This window comes from Patiria miniata, unplaced genomic scaffold (genome assembly GCF_015706575.1).
Source record: "Patiria miniata isolate m_02_andy unplaced genomic scaffold, ASM1570657v1 HiC_scaffold_7, whole genome shotgun sequence".
Classification (NCBI taxonomy): Eukaryota; Metazoa; Echinodermata; class Asteroidea; order Valvatida; family Asterinidae; genus Patiria; species Patiria miniata.
In genome coordinates, this window is record NW_024037074.1 from 11,017,912 (window position 1) to 11,035,707 (window position 17,796).

Below are 17,796 nucleotides of genomic sequence, written 5' to 3' on the forward strand. Positions count from 1 at the left end.
AGTTCGTGGTCAGGCGAAGGCTGACCAGTAACTATTTTGGGCCAAATTTGCATTAATGGCAATGACCCTGGCCGCTGGCCAAAAGAATGACTGACCCTCCCCACTGGCCGAAGTGCAGGTATAAAATATGCAAGCAATAAGGAATGACCATGAACTTTTGCCATCGCTCCGGCCACCGCAATGAATGACATTTTCAATGAACTGGACGGGCCGAAACTGACCGCTTGATCACAAGCTCTAGCCATGGTCAGGGGTATATAAACCCCGTTAGGGCTGTTGACCGAATCAGACAATCTACCTCAGCGGGGCCTGCCTGCTCGGCTCCACGGGGCCAGCGCGCCGGCGGCCCCGCCGAACTGACCCGCGTACTCACGGGTCGAACCGGTGGTGGCTGTTGCGGTAACGGGACAACATCATGCACAACCAACTCGTACAAAGAACGGGCCACAGTTTTTTTTACATATCACCGCGCACCGCACCCATAGCTTTCAACGTGAGACCAAGCAACGAGGTCTGACTATTTTTTTTCTTTCCACATTGAACCACAACCGCAAGTTTCTTGATGAATAAAATTATGTTAAAGTGAGACTGCAGTTCGGTTCGTTCCTGGAGCATGTCACAACATGTCTAGTGGCCGAGGCTGGCTGTGCAAAAAACGGCTGCCTATAGACATCATTTGGGATGAACTTGAATGTCAGAGGAGAAACACTGCGTTGAATAACATTCATCTTTTTGAGGGGTGATATTTTTGGATTTCCGAACTCCGAAAGTGTCGTAACTCGGGTCGACTTTTCTGAATTAGACAAGGGGAGCAACTCAGGCTACAGTGGCGGTTGAACATCATAGCCTGCGCCTGAAGCCAACAAAGGTATTTACTGATATTTTTGTATTTTTTTGACAGTTGATAATTGTATTCGAATAATTCCTTCTTCAAATTATGTGACAACGATGTTATTTTGTCAGATGCATTGCCATCATTTGATACACTCAAACGGGAATGTTGGAACGACGGTTGACATTCAAAAAAAATTGTATCGAAGAAATTTACTAACTTGTATCTGAAATTCCTTTGTATTCCAACATGTAACTTTCTGACGCATATTTAAATACTGTTTTTATGGCAACATGTATTGCACAAGTTCATTTGTATTCACAGTTGCTTTAAGGTTAAAGACTGGTTTAGAGCACCGTTGTTAGAGAAGATTTGTACGACTCAATTGTGAGTTGCTGATCGAATTTTATCGCAGTCGCCATTTTGTACATGAGTTCGTCGTTCAAACTATATAGTATAGGGCCTCGTACCATTTATATAGCCTTTGAGAACTCGAAAAGACTTCTTACTTCTTATTTTTGACTAAGATATTATAAAAATGATTCATTAACGATACTTTTTAAATGGTCTTGTTGATGCGAAAATAATGGTTTACGTGGCACTGTACAGTTATTGACGAACACTGAGAATACGTCGGTTGCGAGTTATGGCAATGCGAACCGACGCCCCGCCCCGTACGACACTACAACGTACAAAACAGGTCATCCTCGACGTGTGCACACATTCTGGTAAAACTAAGTGAACAATATATCACGCGTATAGGCCCCTATGTACACACAAATATGACACTTTTTAAGTTATGAGTTATTTCAGAACAGTCATAACAAACAGATATTCAAACGTCGTCAGTGATGACAATAGAAATCATGCTTTACCTTGATACACTTCACTCGTTTGGCATGGTGGTTCTATTTCTAATAAAGGAAAGATTCATAAGAATACAAAAACGCTGTAGGCCTATACATATCCTAAAAAAAGACCAACAAACAACTCAGAATAAAATACTCGTAACAGCTAAGCCGTTACTTTCTATCAGATTTACAGAGAACATTGGTGTTTGCTTTAGGGTGAATTAGTCATCCAATATATCAGAATCGATTTTTGTTTTGTTCGAATGTGTTATTCGGCGGTCATGGTCACGTTATCCTGCATGCCCCGCGATGTGCATGCAGATAACCGCACAGCACGGGGGTTGTGGAAAGTTCAAGGGCCCATTTTCCTTTGTCGGTAATGTCAAAGTCGATTATTCGAACTCGAATGTGGCGCCGATTGGACACAATGAGCAGGCAGGATTTTTCTGGTCCAATTGGGCGTTACTGACAAACACCTCTCTTCAAAAGATTTGAGGTAAACTGAACAATGTAATTTTTTTTCTGAAATGTGTTTACAATATTAAACTTCGCAGGTTTAAACTTGGCAAGGTTCCAGACCTTTGTCATGTGTGAAACTAGCTTTTGACGACAATGGTTTTCTGAGAGTTTGAGGCTGCGAAATGGGGAATTTTTTTCATCATGACGAATCGCCTCAATGTTTCCAACTTTTGAACTTTATCAAATGGCAATTTTGGCGCCTAATGTTTATAGCTACATCAATAAAGCCGTAAATTAAACATCAATCTGTACTGTTTGTCTGACCCCTCAGATGTCAAAGTTCTCAGCTGTTCAAAAAAGGGCTAAAAGCTTTGTCTTTATTCACCAGTTCAATCGCGGTCAGGGTATAGTCGGGACCCTGACCAAGAGACGATAAATCATCTTCCCCGTAGGTGAGCTGCCATTGGCTGCTTGTAGCGCGTGCCCTGGTGACGTCACCTCAGCGCAGTTAGTTTATTTTCGGACCCAGTTACTGTGCGTGCACGCACGTACATCATACATGTACATGTACATGTACAATGTACAATGTAAATGTACTGTACAATGTACATTTGTACATGTACATGTACGTACATCAAGTACCATAGCAATGGGCATAGGGCCCAGCCAGTGTAAGTTCATGTTCAAAATTATCAAAGTCACTAAAACTAGTCAAGCATCTCTGATAAGCTGAGGGGTGGCGGCAAAAGCAGCGCTGTCGCAGTATTTCACGGTAGGTCTAACTTAGGTCTTTTCTGAAGTTTTTGAAGAGCAATACCATTATAAATAAGTTGTTTTCTACTGCCAGCTTTAATTAAGGAAATGCATACAGCAATGTAAAACTCAACATAGTTATTTAACAAATTAAATATTCAGATTTCAATCCAGAACATTTCGAACTGGTTCTTTAACTAACGTCATATCAGTTGGCACAGTGTTACCCTTTCTTGTACTCCTTCGCATAATAAATGTATCTGTTTCAATTCGATGGCGGATTAAAACCACCCCAACGTAATACGTTTGACCATGGAGTTGGTAAAAACGCACGCGGAATTCTAGTTATTTCTTTTTGTATGTTCGGCCCCCAATAAAATTATGCCCTGTCAAAACACGGTATAATCGTAATACCCTGTGCATTACGAGCGGGTTGTCTACGGCCGGCCGGCCGGCAGCCTGAGACGATTTAGGTTTGGCCCAGTGGTCTAGACCTGAAAATGTAGGCCGCGCCGGCGCGGATACCGTCTGGTTGCACGGTGAGTATGGGGTCAACTTGTCTAGAACGCTGTGGCATAATAGGGATAATAGTCTGGTACACTGCGCAGAGTTCTCATTATAGGCTTTTTAGTCGTGCGTGGCTATTAAGTATTATACGAGTATCTCTACTATCCAGCTATACAGGTACATTCGTAGCAGTCTTTTTTTTCTGATAGAAACATCTTTGGAAAAAAAGTTATTTCTGTCGTAGGTTGGAAATTACCTCTTACATTACGACAAGTACCATGCGTTCGGGTATTTTTTTCTTCCAGATAATCTGGTTTCGCATTCAGATCACGGCAATAATAGTGTACGAGTTGCATCAATATTCAAATTGGTTTCAACTAAACTGTCCATGTATGTTCATTTTTGCATGACGAGGCAAACATGATTTTGTCATCAGCTAACATGAGTGATTTAACATCTGGTATCAAGATCTGTTTAGCAGGGATTTTCATGTACTTTGAACTTGATCATTTTTGTAGGCCAGGCCGACTCCTGTGGGGATTTTGTTTTTAATTTCAGCGTCTGCTTTTGCACATTAATCTTATTGTCCAATGTCTGTTAGCGATTGTAATGTAAAATATCCAGCTGAAAGACACAGAACGTTTATAGAGGGCAAGATGTACATGTATTCGTTGTTTTGTTAAAAAAAAAAATTTGGATTGATAAAAAAACTATGCGATTTTATCTGCTCGCATAAAAAATTTGTCTGTGCATGCACTTTGTACACTGCAAAAGTACAGTCGGTACATGTCGCGTGGACATGCATGAACAATGCACATTACATGTCCAAAGAGCAGAGCTCGGCTAAAATTATACCGTGCACTGCACTATTTTGCCGGACACATCAACAATTATTATTCCGATGACCGCATCAATAATGTATGAGGTCAATTCGTCTGCCACATGTCATAGTACAAGCAAGGGGGCGTGGTCTGCGCACAATGGCAAAGCAAGCCACACTATCACACGCTGAGCACAGCGTACCGCGCGCCGGTAATGAATATGCATGCCCGTTCGGCAATGACTCATTGGTTAATCGGCCGAGAGGGCCTTGAACATCTCACCCCAGCGTTTCTGGGAAACGGTTCATGCAAGGTTTACCGAACGAGGGAGACTACGATATATCATTCATTGTGCATAAAGAGGCCCAGCAGAGAGGAACGATTTCGACGGACGTTTTTGTTTGCGGAGGCGCACAAAAAAAAGAGATGTTTACGAACTGCACGCGTGCAGTTTTGCAGCACTCATGGGTGGACGTACGAACAAGCAACTTGAATGCAGATTAGCACAAACTCTACTCACAACACAAAGCAGGCAATGGTATGGATTCTTGTTTATAAATCACACGTAGTCACCCGTACGTTTTTTTTTTTTTTGCCGTTTTGTCGATTTTCGTCTACTTAAAATTACATCATCGTAGGGAAAGATGCTGGCAATGAATTACATTTCTTCAATGGCACCGATCCCTTGTGTACTGTGTGCAATGGTGTTGAGTTATTCAGCTTCGTGCATTACGCAAAGTTCTAAGAAGTATTATGTAAGTATAATGCTCTTACGTTTCACATCTATTATCGGCAGTAATGTGACTTGCGTTTCCAGGAATAGGGTTGAATAACCGATCATAGTTTCACGATGCTGTGTGGTTATTGTTTACATGCATGCTCGAATGGTGTATTGCCTTCCTGCGTGCGATCTATTATTCGACCATGGAGCTATGATTCTTCCAAGTATTAAAATTTCAATTGTCAATCGGATATTGCCGCATACATTTTCCCATTTGAATACGTTTGCAATTTTACGTGCACGGCGCATTATGAACGGCAATAGCCGTTGGGAATCACGTAACGAAACGAGCTTGAACAAATGGTTTAATTTTCTTTGCTCAATTCATCAATTTGGGCATGGATTCGTCCCTTGTGACGGGAGCTTCGGTATTCATTACGCTACCTTTATGACAATTGAAGGAATGGCTGTGTGTAGATTATGTAAAACGAAAATGCGCAATTTCCAAAGTGGTACGTGCATGTGTAGTATAAAGCGCTCCAGGCTCAGATATTTTGGCTGTGTAGAAATCTGCAGCAAGTGTACTAAAACCGCGGTAATGTCTCAGCTTTGGCGGAGGTAGAATTACATGTATATAGGCCCACTTGGTATTGGTCCATATGCATAGTCCAGGTTCCTCATTGTGAACGTCAAATTCTACCATTCGGCCACAGTTAATATTCTAGATGAGTTAATCTATTTAGTTTGGTCGTTTAAATCGGGCTTGTAAATGATTTTGAAAGCAGTGATGAAGCCGAAACCAGAACGAAAGCTTACATTTCGAAAACTCCGCTGGAACAAGTTCATAATTTTATCACAACCACAATGCAGCAACGTGTCAGTCTTCACTTACAACACTAACGGTTCAGAGCATTTGGTGTACATAGCGTGGGCGTTGGTGAGATCTTTGTTTGCTTGAAGATTTTGACACCATAATGGTGTCAAAATTTTGGCCCATGTTGTTAGCTTTAGCAGGAAACACTCATCCTTATCTTGCCAAGAAAACACCGGAAATGCACATTGTTTTATGTGTCACGGATGACTGGTAGGCCTACCCGAGCAAAAACCTCAAACCCACAGTTTAGCCAAGGCACTAAATGGTTTAACCATTTGTCATCAACTGTGCATATCGATCATCAGTATTATAATGGGTCTTTGAATCGAGACCAGAGAGGCAGGATGACAAACAACTTTCAGACGATCCTGCATTCTTCATCCCGGTTTCACCATGGCCAAGTTAGTCGTAATAAATCATGGTTTGAAATCATCAGTATCTGACGGGGTTGAAGGCTGGGACATTAAGAGGCCAGACACATGGAAGCTTGACTACATCCGGAGTTATAAGGAACGTCACAGATCAACGTGATTTCTCATTATGATGGTGTCATTAATTTGGAAAATGGGTTGAACTTGGAGTCTGGTGAGGTCGGATGCTGCAACAGCGCATAACCCAAATAAAATAGTTTTTTTCCAGTACAACTCTCCATTAGCCTATTTGGACACAACAGGAGGGCGTTATTAAGGTAATCTCTTTTGCCTTTACCCAAATCAAAAGGCGCCCTCGTGTTCAAGTGTCCATAATACGTTACGAAAGAGCTTATGGGGCGGGGCAGTTTTCTTATGGTGTCTACTCAAGCTCTCTGCAACATCTTCACAGGGCAACAGATACAAGCAGCCCACACACCATTGTGCGTGACTTGACTAATACTTGAGCGCCTCTTGTCAAGGACTTCCAGTAGCCAAACTCCAAGACGTCATCTCGCGATTCCGAGACTGAAGACTCACTGGGATCAGGGAGCTCAATTGCGGCTTTGCCCAAAATTTACACCGGAATCAATCATTCAAGAAAAGCCTTCTTGGAAAAAAATATTACATAGGATAGACTGCAGACAGTCACCGTGAAACTGGTTATACGCTGTGTTATTATTGAAAAACACAATCCAAAAGCTTTCACCGATCAGAATTGAAATCAAAGAACAAAACAATTAATTATTCATATTTTTCATTTGTAGGTGAGGTTAACATCGAATCGCTGACTTCCTAACAAGGCACAGACTAGAAACACAACAAGAACCCAGAGACGAGTTTTCAAGTCATCGGAAACAGCAGGGCCAGCACGACCTCTTTCAGCCGGGCCGGCGGGACTAGACCGCGGCTAGACGCCCAGACCCACCGGGTTCATGAGCGGAGGCGTCCCCAAGACCTCGATACCGGCATGAGATAGCGGTTCACCGCGGCAGACGAGGCAGGGGAAAACACAGTATGAGTGGGAAGTGGAGGAAACCAGAAAGGTATTTATAGAAGTCTGTGTTTTAGTCTTGATAAAAAAAAAGAATGTGGCCGCGTCCGAATCTTAATAGTCCTCGATAATTTCAACTCGGCGGGAACAAGCTAACAATATTATACTTCACAGCTTGGCCTAATAAAATGTTCAGTGTTCACACTGACGCACTATGTGACAAGTGCACATTCGAAACTTTCAGACTGTCGAAAGTATAATTATTACGTTTCCTCGAGAGTTTCTGTATCGCTTGCACTTTATATACATCAGATACTTCTAAACAAAAGAACAAAAAACAGTTTAATAAAATTAAAAACATGTTTTCAAACTTGTTCAACTCACATTCACATTCAATCATATTTAAGTCAATTATCAATGCAAATCACACTGTCGCACCAACAGGGGATCCGATGAACAATGACAAAGCAATGCCTTTGTCCCAGATTCTTTGAGTATATAGCTTGTAACATGACACGAGATGGGATGAAGTTGGGATGACTTTATGATGACGTGTGACTGCGACTGACTTCTGATGACTTGCTGTGACTTATGATGACGTGAGATGATTCTGTTGACGCGTAACGACTTGCACGTAATGACGTGTAGTGTCTTGATAACAAGTTAACTTGATATTGTGGAGGGATGGCCTATTATCATTTCAACTTGCTGAACGACCCTCAGTCTATAATTGCACACTTAAAACCGCCAATTTGGGTTTTAACAAAACAGTACAATTCACAGCAGAGGTTTTTAAAGACTGAATTCAATATGGAACTACAAATCATTTCACTTATTTAAAGGTTTGTAAAACTAGGATTCACATTTTTATAGTGTAGCGCACGAGATATTTTTAGAAGAAATAAGAAACGAGGAATAAGGAACTAGAGCTGAACTCAAAATAACCCGCGCGCACAATGGAGTGAACTCAGATGCCCTCAGCGATTCTTGGCAATCGTCCAATGCATTGTCAACGACTAATCATAGTTATCCATGATAATCATAAGAAAACACGGCCACAGTTTCGATCGTCATGCGATACCGCGGTGAACTTGTTTACCGACGGAATATTAGGGCATTAATCGGAAAAGCAAACACCGTACTCGTCCCCTCGATATAGAGGTGGTCATTCAACTCGCCAAAAAAAAAAAAAAATGAGTGAAACCCATGTCCATTTAAACAAGTGAAAACGCACAAAGTTCTATTCAATCGATTCAGAATGGCTATTTATTGAAAGTCGTTCCATGATTATGGGCCACACAGTGGGCTGGATCTAGCCCATTTATTGGCATTACGAGGTAAACGTATTTCAATTTTTGGGCCAAGGTGCGACTTATGCAAGTCTAATTCACAAGTGAGTCAGTGGGTCAGTGAGTCGGCCAGCACTAAGAGGACTGCACGCTGGCCCTCTGGTACCAGCAAAGTCAAATTATTGGCCGAAGGGGAGACTTATGCAAGTCTAATTCACAAGTGAGTCAGTGGGTCAGTGAGTCAGCCAGGTACGAAGAGGACTGTACGCTGGCCCTCTGGTACCAGCAAAGTCAAATTATTTGGGCCAAGGGGAGACTTGTGCAAGTCTAATTCACAAGTGAGTCAGTGGGTCAGTCAGGTACTAAGAGGACTGTACGCTGGCCCTCTGGTACCAGCAAAGTCAAATTATTGGGCCAAGGGGAGACTTATGCAAGTCTAATTCACAAGTGAGTCAGTGGGTCAGTGAGTCGGCCAGGCACTAAGAGGACTGCACGCTGGCCCTCTGGTACCAGCAAAGTCAAATTATTGGGCAAAGGTAATCCTACAGTAACTTGCGAATATACTTAGTTTCAAGAGTTAATGATTAATGGTCATTTTTTTGCGGTGTAGGCCTACAGAATGCGCTTCCGTTGTCAACAACAAATATGAAATTTCTCGGAAAGGTAAACACCGAGTGGCGCACTGCAGCGCTGTGAAAGTGTGTCACATCACCGCACGAACGGATTAAAATAAATTATGAATGCGCAAACAACTCTCCGCGTGAACCAGGCCCACTTCACGAAATCTGGGTCTCTGGCAAGCGAATTGAATAAGAACCTTGGCACGAGAAGGGTTTTCGAATGTTTTCATAATTTTCTAGATCACTGGACTCTTTGTGTTTACTTATAAAGGGGAGAATTCAGAAAAAAGCAAACCTTGATACGAGCATGTTTGTAAACGCTTCTCGCCGTTGCAACACAACGATAATTCGGTTATGATGTCAAATTACAAAATATCAACGTAAGTAAATATACAACGTCATTTTTGTGAGGTAGGTTTTATCGTAACTGAACTGCTTTGGTACGGCATTCTTCACGATATTTCACAACATTGTTATCTATCGCGATAAACTGCGATGACATGCGCACGCGATAAATACAGACACAATATTGGTTGCGCAAGTCTGTATGTTTTACGCAAGAACAATGTGACGTGGAAACAGTGCGTCAAAAAACTTAGGTGTAAATCAAGTGCATACTATTTCCCTTATCAAAATGTAGCGCTGCAATAATATAGGCCATGTTGGCAAAACATGTTGGGAATTGTGCCAAAAATTTGGAGGGTTATAAAAGAGGATGTTTTCAACCATTTAGATCTGAGGCATTGGGAACGGTTCAACGGACCGGCACGGTCGACATAGCTGCTATAGACCTGCAATGTTGGTGCGCTCTGCTATTTTTCTGAGCAACTGACAAATTCCATCAGAAAAAAATGTTCACACAGGACCTTTTCTAACCCTGTGCTCAAATTGACAACTCTGGAACATTGCCAGTCGTTATTATACAGCAATGTTTCAGGCCCTGAGGCTCGGTGAAAAGATATTTTATCGCGTGACTATAAGGCGCTGCCATTGAATCAAAAGATTCAATCAACTGAACGTTCAGTTGATTTGTGAATTGCTGACTGTTAAAGCTGCCAATGTTATCTCGCATAAATCCCTCGCAAGTTCAATGATTCATATTTATCGCTCTTTTTTGTACTTTTCTTATTTTTACGAACAGGTAACGATGGAACGAGGTGGCTGGGAAGGACTACACGTCATGATGCGTTGGCATGACAACAGGCATGGAATACCAGCAGACGAACGCAGATGCGTCAGCCCTGAGCGTTCACCTGACGGGCAGAGAGTATCCCCATTGGTCAACTACACGGGAGGGAGGTCACCTGACAGGCAGAATGCACCCTGATTGATTTGCATCATATCGGAGGCAGCTCAACCCATCACATGATCTGGCAGCTTCCCTTGAATATCAACTGGTGACCCAAGCAGGCCGGAACCAGACAAGGTCGACCGAAACCAGCCTGCATGAAGGCCAGGGTCATTCGGAGCCAAGGATGTCTCCAGACCTGTAGCCGACCACTTCCCGTAGACATGAATGTAAGTCCGCGCATTATTCCTGGTGCAATACAAGCACGGTAACAGGAAGTTCCAGTCACCTCGTTCATCGCAACGTCGATATTTCCTTCACAAAAAAAAACTCGTCTGTGTTTGTGTATCTTAGATTTAAGTGCCCTCCAATATGAATTCTGGTCGTTGCTTTGTTCACAATGACTTAAACTTCACCAATCCTTGGAAATCTACAAAGAAACGTAACTTTGTATCCACCAATCACCGCGAACTTCAAGATGACGTCACTGCATACTACTTCTTCAAACTCAAAGTTAGCCACGTACAACTGGCTCAATACATCTCAACATGTCGCACAATAATTCATCATTTCATTAACTGCAGCTTTGTCTAGTTAATAGCAGATCCATGGATTAATTTTTTTTCACGCAATGCAAATTCGGCGCATGCTCTTTTGTTGGTGTCCGTTACTGCGCATGACCACGCCGGAAATAAACGTAGTTTTAGAGTGTTAATTTTAGTTAGGTTTTCCCTTGTAGCACAAATACGTACAGGAAAGTATGTAGTATCCAGACGTCACTTCTTTGGTCATGTACAAAGTCTATGGAGAGTCGAGTGCATTTTCAAAGTACAAGTGTTTTCTAACAAAATTGGAAATGTTTCTCAGTCCCAGTTCCATGTCTTTTTCAACCTTTTTTCCCAATGACTGACCTTCACTGAGATAATGATGGAAAAAGTGGCATCAGGATGCAACATTCTTTCATAAAACATACTGTGGAGCTTAAAGTGACAGTATTACTGCACGTAGATAGATTACACAATTTTCACCCTTTTTCTTTAGAAACTTGCACAATGGTATTTCCTAAAATCTTCTGTTTTAAAAGTGTAATACCCATAATATACTGATGTCAAGCTTATGGCGGTTCGTCATAAAGCTTGTGTCAAAAGTGAATACCAGTTGCCAAACCAGTTACCAACCTGAATATATAGTATTATGTGATAGTAGTGGACGAAATAGTGTTTTAATAGGTGATTGGCGTAATTAACTGAAATTTGTTTTTAAAAATATCCTACAACTTTTGCCCACTTTTCTCGGGTCACATCAGCCAAAATAAGTATTAAGAGTGGATGTTTGTGTCAACGTAAAGATGCCCAACTAGTGCGCGTATACAAGTACGTCGTACGGATTATGATCTGGGTTAGCCTGGTTATCGGCTGTTCGTGTATTTTCGTTGGCATCATCTGCTCATGCGTCGTAAATTTTCGGACCACGAACAGCCAATGAAATACCCTACTGCGTTCGTTTGAACTCGGGCTTGATTCACGACGCATGCGTCGTGAATCAAGCACGAGAATGTATTCGCAGTCGGGGTACATCATTGCTGTTTTGGACAATAATGCTGCACGCGCTAACGCAAATAAAATGTAGATTTAGAAAAAAAGAAGAAAATTAGATGTTTAAAAAAGACTAATTTAATGCTGCAAGAAGTTTGAAATATCACAGAAATGCTGCCGTAAGGACGTCAAGGTTGACATCCTATGACGACCTTTCGCAATTGGAAGGGCAACTCAGGAATGATGTAATAGCTAGCAAATTAGATCGTAGTGGATTCGAGAGGGCGCTCTTGCTTACGTAGAAAAAAATAGCCAACTATCGCTAATTATTTAATTTTTTTGCGGATTAGTAAATGCAATGCTAATCACACTGGACACAGGGAGGATGAGATTATGTATAATAACGAGTGGTTTGCACTGGTGAAAACTTCATTCAGATATCCACATATACACTTCTTAAACATTCGAGATTTTTTGGTGAAGCGCACTTTGGCGCACAAACACGAACGAGCGATTTTTGTTGCTACATTTTTGATGTAGCAGAGGAGTTGATGAGAATAGAGGGGTTGATAGAGTAGCACTAGAATGTATTCATTAATGTTTATACCTAACTGAAATACAACATTAATTAATGGTTTATCATGTTGTTGTTGTTTTTTAATTCCTGTTTAATAATGGTGTGTTTTGATCGTAGAGGGCGTGCTAGTGGCGCCCTCTACGGTGGTGTGGAAATATATGTCTCAGTGTATTACTTTGGTGCATGAGGCACCCGTTTCGCCACATAATTGCTGCATTATAAATACTGTAGACTTGTGAAAGTCCTTTCCCCGTTAGATCGGTATAGTAGGTTTAGATTTTGGTATAGAAGTAATAGAAAACGTGTAAAGATTTCTACGAAGATGTGAAAATCCCCAAATGCGATTTTCTTTAGCTGTTTTGTAGTGGATGTTTAATGTTGAGATTTGTGTATGGACTTTTCCAGTCTATTATACTGTTACCGTGATATCTATAATTTACTTAGTTTGTTTTTCCATGTGAATAGTGTACATAGTCAATTCCCTTATGACGTGATCTGTGATCTTTTCTATGCCCTTTTAATACCTCTGAGAGACAGTTTGTTATTATGAAACACTGATAACAAACCTGTTGAAAATCATTTCAGTCGTAGATGTTACGTTGGTAGAAAAGAAATGTATCTTGTTTGTTTTTACTATAGGATAATGTGTGTTGTATTTTATAGCAGAAAGACAACTCATACACATGGTGGTCCAAAAACACGTTTACACTTTTTTTTTCAGATTCAGATTTCTTGGAATTGGGGAGACATGTTAAAATCGTTTCAGGATATTCCTAAACTACCGCATCTTCGTGGTATATGGTGAAAACGGCGCTAAAAATGTAGCCTAGATTAAGAAATTGGCGATGGTTTAAAGAAAGATGGTCAGAAACCATTTTGTCAACACGCAAGTCTATGAGATGTGGTCAACACAATAGCACTGCGCACATAATAATTGCAATAATTGTAATTACGTCTATATGACTGCCATAGATGTGGACAGACTAGTTCTTGACAATTTTTCTGTAAATGGCCGCTATTTCTTAACTTGAGCTTTATTTTTAACGCCGTTTTCACCATATACCACCAAGATCTTGTTGTTTAGGACTATCTTAAATCAATTTCAACATCACTATTCAATTTTGAGGAATCACCCTCTGATAAAGTGTACACTTGTTGGAGACCACCCTGTACATTGTAATGCACGCACAAGGAGCTGCATTTTACAATGACGTGCTGACAATGGTGCTGAATGTTCGTGAGTAGATCTAGCGGCCAAAAATTACAAAACTGCGGTGGGTGTTCGGAACGCGGGAAACAAAACTTCGCAAAAATCCAACAATTCCAACTTCGAAAATTTGTTTTGGCGGGAACGTTCTTTCGAGCCTCTACTTTGGAGGTTTTCAAATAACATACGGCAAGGAAGTTACTTGCTCTGTGCAAATATTGACTGACATTATTCTCCTATTTTTGTCAAACTAGCTGACTGCTAACAGCTTTCCAAAATTATCTTTTGAAAATATCACTCTTCAGATTAACAAACAGCACATCTCAAAAAGAAACTAGAAATCTCAATCCTAACTAGAAGACTTCAGTGACGTAGTGTTTACGGCAACCGTGAATTTTCACATTTGACGGTTTACATGTCACATACACATGCTGTCAGCTTCTCTCGTATTTTTAATGGAAAGTTTACATCTTGCGGTCGGCATGAAACCGCGATTTTATTATTTGTCGAGTCTCCTGCATTTACCACAGTTTTGTATATAACGGCGATATTATATGCGTGAATCTCATTCTAATGTAGTCTGTACAGAACGTGTGTTGATCTAGAATTTCTGATCCTTTTTTTTATACTGCACTAACAATTTCGGCTTGACTGAGTGTAGCCCCGCCTGAGAGAATGTTCTAACTGCGAATGAATTCGTTCATTCACCACTCTTCATTCCAATGAATGTTCTGGAACACATTATGGACAGTTAATGGCGGGCGCTACATCAGAAGCCGCTGCACTAAAGATTTAGATGATTATATGAAGAAAAAAAATGAAGAGTATTAGTTAGGTGTATATTAATGTAACAATGTAGATTTGTAAGTGTGTTAGTTGGTAACCAAAAAAATCTTGCCACCCTAGATAACCAAGATCAAGAAGGCCATGGGAAAAGAGAGATCGGTTTTACTCGCAAAACTGCTGTCACTTCGGGAAATGTTGCCTTTTCAGTCAAATTGTCTTCATTTTTAGGTTAAAAAAAATCATTAAAATGACAGCTTTGGCTCGTAAAACCGGCTCTCTTTTTTGAAATGGGCCACAAGTGAATACTGACCAAAATAAAAATGTGTATTTAACCGCCGAAGTTTGTGTGTTACTAGGCAAAATCTGCCCAGGTGCACATTCAAACGACTCGTGTCCAGTGCCATATAAAATTGTAGGAGTTAGTCATATACAGATACTACACGGTAGTTAAAAACATTGAAGAATTATACTTTAATTAAAAGTAGATCTTCTCTAGCCAAACTATCTGATTGCTCTCAGTACGTAATCTTTTACACTGAACTTCACTGCACAATTTTGAAGTTACAGTGTAGGTACAAATTCTTCACAAGTTTTGGGTTAAAACTCTATTTCCCAAAGTTCTTTCCGTCAAGCTTGTAGTGGACAGTTAACTTGTATCCGTAGCTTATTACATTGTCCAAAGAAGGTACTATACTGCTGTACGTAAGAAATATAGCCAGCACAAAAAAATAAAGTTAGTGATGTCAAAATTGGTAAAACATCTTCGTTACACATTACATTGAGCAATTAGCAGAAATTATCTCAAATACAGAGCATTTCCCAAAACTCAAAAAAAAAATTCAGTTTTCTCATTAAGTATTTTCACCAATATGAAAAGAAACTGGCTATTAAAATTTCTTAGTACAGCTTTTGCCCAAATTATTTAACAAATTTGAGGCTGAATTGAACACGTGTAGAATTCCAAAGGGGGAATGTCTGTTAGTATGTGTGTTGGTTGTAACGAGTCTTTTAGCTACAAGCTCAACTAAATGAAATTATTTCCCCAAAACTGGATCGGGGGCACCTTCGGAAAATCAAGTTTGCAAAATCGGGTTAAGTGGATTACGTTTGGTGTGTCAATGTCGCTGTGTCTGGCCAAATTGACACTGAATATGTTCAGAAGGCTAAAGCGAGGAGACATAACAAACCTTGTGAATTGATAACAAGGAACAAACCTGCACTGAAATTCAATTACAGGATAAAAGGAACACGAATGTAAGAAACCAACTAGAATGAAATTGAAACCCCTGAAGAGGAGTAGGCTTCGTTTACTTTTCGCCATCTTGTCTAGTTCCTAATATCACAAGATGGGGGCAATAGTAGAGTTGGCTCTTACGTCCCTTGCACCAGCCCATCTCAGCCAAGAGCCTGGGGCTGTGTCCGAATTACTTGGCTACGGCTTGAAATTACACACGAGTCTACGGAAAGCGGCTGCAGCCGCTACCCATAGACTTGTGTGTAATATTCAGCCTCAGCCAATCAAATTTTCGCACGCGGCCTAGCTGTGGGCTGCAGTTTACCAAACTACGAATCTGTCTCGAGCTATGGCTTCAGGCTTCAGCATTTCACACCTGACTTGGAAGCCACAGTTTAGAGTGCATTTTTGTTACAACACTAGTACAGTCTTCGAAATGATTGTGGATCCAGAGATGGAGCCAAAGTAATAAATAGAACCAGGGTTTGTAAAATGGACACAGACTGTCACAGTAAAAACATTATAGGATGAACTACCAAAAAAATGAAATAATTTCAATTAAAGAGCTGTCTTTAACTGGTGGTGGGTTTCTGTTGTTTCTGTAGATGAAATGTTTGTCAAAACGGAATTATCAGTTTTAATTTGCTTTTCAAAATATTATCTTGTAAATGGCTTATACAATTGCAACGTGTTATAGTTGACATAAGGTTTCTGTATAGGTAGTTTCATGTGAAGTAATGTACAACTGAATTTTCCTTATTGGGAAATCCAAAAAAAAATTGTGTACACAGAATGCAGTAGAAATAAATTGTGAATTGTGGAAAATAAAAAAATGTACATATATTTTGATGTCTCAATTTTTTTATTGTCTTGTTTGTTACATGTCAAAGATATAAACTTATTAAAAGTGGTAAATGTTGCACATTCATGGAACTCTAAGTATTTTACCTAAATTCCAATAATACAAAATCAGATCTGGAATTATTTGGGAGCTGAAGCTTGTGTATAATTCAGTAAGTATAAAAACTCACTGTTTAAAAAAAAGATATAATACATGATATAGAGAATTAACAAACATTTAGTATTTAATATACATGTATGAGAAAAAAATATGCATGTACATGTAACTGATTATTGATTAATATTCATGGTTGTTTTAAATATTGCACCTTAACGAACATGTGAGACCCACTAAAAATTTGATCTTCAGAAATAATGCGGCAGACAGTTGAAAAGAAATTGACAATGCAATCACTCTTGACCTCAGATCGAGATTTCTAAATACAAGGGCAATTCCAGAGTTTTGGAAGAAAATGTAATGTCCATGACAGAGCCAATTAACCATGATACCTAATTAAAGATTTAGGGAAATGATCCAAAACTCCTAGTCTGTAATCTCCTTATGCCTTGATGTATAAGATTTGACAAATACATTTTTCAGTTTATTCACTGAACTCTTAAAGGTAATACACAACATTTACAAACATCAAAAACCAAAAACAACATGTACCTAATGATTACGGAACACCTTACTTGACTGTAAGTGAATAATAGTCTCAAGCATCCTGTGAAATCATGGCACCTGGTGTGCCGTCATTTTCAAGAAATGTGGAATTTTTGTATCAATTCCCACGATGGTCAGCCGACCATCGATGGAAAAAACTGACTTTTTTTTCAAACACTGCCCCCAATTTACCAAATTAAGTTAGTCCACATTTTGTTTGCAATTGGTTACACATCCGTGAACGGGTGAAAGCCACCTAGTCTGGTTCCCTAACCAGACAATTCCCCAATGTCTATCAATTGCTCCGTTTCGTCTGAAGTAGGGCAGGGAAATAGACTACAAGAACAGCATTTTTGTCTTGGTTTTTTTTCCAGCATCCACGAACAAAAACTTTAAATAGGTCAGTGTTACAATAATTTGCTATAAATACTAACCCCCAAATCCATCAATTTCTGAAAATTACAGCAAAAGCAAATGTTGTATATTACCTTTGAATTACAAATAAATCTGATTTGTAATGTCCCTGACACCTGA

The 17,796-nt window shown here is 40.1% G+C and overlaps 1 long non-coding RNA gene across 7 annotated transcripts; it reads left to right on the forward strand.

Annotated features, from left to right (window-relative positions):
• Positions 1-267: 267 nt before the first annotated feature.
• LOC119745348 lies at positions 268-16,278 on the forward strand. Of its 7 annotated transcripts, none has more exons than XR_005273617.1 (3): positions 268-868; positions 6,996-7,274; positions 10,273-16,278. It is a non-coding gene; the product is annotated as an uncharacterized LOC119745348 (long non-coding RNA). The 7 variants fall into 7 exon arrangements; XR_005273618.1 differs by lacking the exon at positions 268-868 and adding an exon at positions 2,793-2,914; XR_005273616.1 differs by lacking the exon at positions 268-868 and adding an exon at positions 4,532-4,761.
• The last annotated feature ends 1,518 nt before the right edge of the window (positions 16,279-17,796 follow it).